The 2,372-nt window shown below is 30.7% G+C and overlaps 1 protein-coding gene across 1 annotated transcript in view; it reads left to right on the forward strand.

Annotated features, from left to right (window-relative positions):
* Positions 1-2,372, forward strand: part of LOC106785651 (acetylcholine receptor subunit alpha-like) — a gene marked incomplete in the record, with an annotated part of 90,855 nt that overhangs the window by 71,540 nt on the left and 16,943 nt on the right.

The following is a 2,372-nucleotide window of genomic DNA, read 5'->3' on the forward strand; positions in this document are numbered from 1 at the left end:
ATACAGGCGAAGATATTTCATTTACTTTTTTTATATCATTATAATAATACTAACATATTTTTTCATCTCCCCATCCCCCTCTTTTATTTTCTACCAAGTTTATCAAACATAATTTTACTCAGGAATAAATTAAAAATATTCTATAAATATATTATATATAAATAATCGATCTATGTTTTTGTTGTTGAAATCCAATAAGGTTCACGTGTAATTTTAAAATTCTTTTAATAAAATTAACAAAATTTGAATTATCGTATTCCCTTGTATAATCGAAGAGAAAAGATAGAAGACAACGATAATTTATTTTCGTTATATTATAATAATAAAAATGCATTGTCGAGATTTAGAAGAAAATAAAAATACTTGAATTTGTATAGAAGAGATTGAAAAGTGATCATTTCTTGTTAAACAAAGCAATAAGATAGTTCGATAATTCTAAAATACGATATATCGATACTCCGAGAATTTCGTTAGACCAAAAATTCTAGGTAATACAGAAACACGAGGGAATCGTTATTTAACAGTTTCCAAAGCCACACATTATTCATCTACGATACTTTACGAGTTTCCTGTGCTACCCTTCGACCCTTTCGGCCTGGGGGTGGTTGTTCGATACGACCAACCACGTTGGCAAGGTTTTTAATTTTTGAAACCTAGCCAAAAAAGTAAAGCTTTTCGGATCGCGGATACACGCTTGGTGTAGTTGAGACCTCGTGCGGAAAACATCCAAAAAAAAAAAGACCTGTCGCGAGTTATCAGAAAGGGAAAGAAAAAGGGAAAGGGGGATGATGTGGACTGAGTAGGGGAGAGTAAAAAAATGTTTCACAAAAACAAGAGGAAAGAAGTAAAAATGGTTGAAAGATACCAAGAGAGAAAATAGGGAGAGAAAGTGAGAAGAAAAAAAAGGGAACGAGAGAGAGAGAGAGAGAGAAACAGAAGGGGGAGGGGATTACAAAAAAGGAAGAAAGATTGAGAGAAAAAGAGAGAGAGAGAGAGAGAGAGAAATAGAGAGATGGATAAAAAGATATTACGAAAAAGGAAAAGAGAAAGAGAGAAGAAGTGTTAAAAAAAAAAAATATCTGGAGAAAAATAAAGTATGAGAAAAATATAAAAAGTGATAAAGGAAAGAAAGTAAAAAAAAAAAAAAAGCGTCAGAGAGAAAGAGAAAAGATAGATTCTGGTTTCTTCGAAATCCAAAAGAAATAATGGAAAAGAAAAGATATAATATCTCGTTTTTTGAGGTAACTCTCTCTCTCTCTCTCTCTCTCTCTCTCTCTCTTTCTTTGAAGTTCTTCACTGGGTGCTCTTATCAATCGTTTTTTCTTACATTCCGCGTATTTTCTAACGTTCTTTCACCTAAAGGAAGATAGGGATAGAAGGATAGAGGGATAGAGAGGGGGAGGGGGAAGAAAGAAAAGGAGAAAGGAAGAAATATTTCTTCTCTGTCGTTGATGTCGTTTAGGAAGTTTGAAGATTCAAGAGTAACGAGTGAATCGCTTAAATCTCGTCTCCATTAGACTCCAAGTATAAAATGGTATTTTATTCGCGCATTAGGATTTTCAAATGATACTTTGAATTATCATTCTATTTGCGTTGCTACGAAAATGGAGGCCGAGCCGAGATATTTTAATGGATTTATTTCATTTTTTTTTTCCTCCATTTTATTCCCGACCCTTTTAAAATATCTCCTCCCCTTTAACATATAATAAAAAAACTTGAAAATTATTCTAATAGAGATGACACTTAGAATAATCTTTATAATATATCATTTGTCCACGTCATTGTTAGAAATTTTAATATACGGATATTATTTTATTCGGAGGATCGCGCGTATTATTTCCATGAACAGTACGAGAATAATTTCTATTGAGATAATATGTTAACAAAATTTTTCAAATGTATATAACGTACATTCGAATAAAATATTTTTGATTCTAACGATTGAATTATTTCATTTTTCAATCAATTAATTATTATTATCTAGGATAAAATAATATTTACATTAATTTGGTTATTTTTTTTTTAGAAACAAAAACGAGAGAAAGAAATATTATTCAGAAGATCTCGATGAAAGTTAAATTGCATTCAACGAAAGATAGTGGAAATAAATTTAACAAAGTTCAGGATATTATAGCAATAGAATATTTCTTAATGGAACTGAATATATCAAGAATATATATTTAAATGTATTAAGAAGGAAAACCGTAAGTGTATGTTTAATCGTGAAAAACGAAAAATAGGTAAATGAGGATGAAAGTAAAAACTCGGGAAAAGTAAGGGGGAGAAAAAAAAGATAGAAATAAAGATACGTTATAAAAATGTAAAACTCGTGGTTGAAGGCATAAGGTATTCTCTCTCTCTCTCTCTCTCTC

This window comes from Polistes canadensis, unplaced genomic scaffold (genome assembly GCF_001313835.1).
Source record: "Polistes canadensis isolate GaletaPanama2010 unplaced genomic scaffold, ASM131383v1 scaffold_54, whole genome shotgun sequence".
Classification (NCBI taxonomy): domain Eukaryota; kingdom Metazoa; phylum Arthropoda; class Insecta; order Hymenoptera; family Vespidae; genus Polistes; species Polistes canadensis.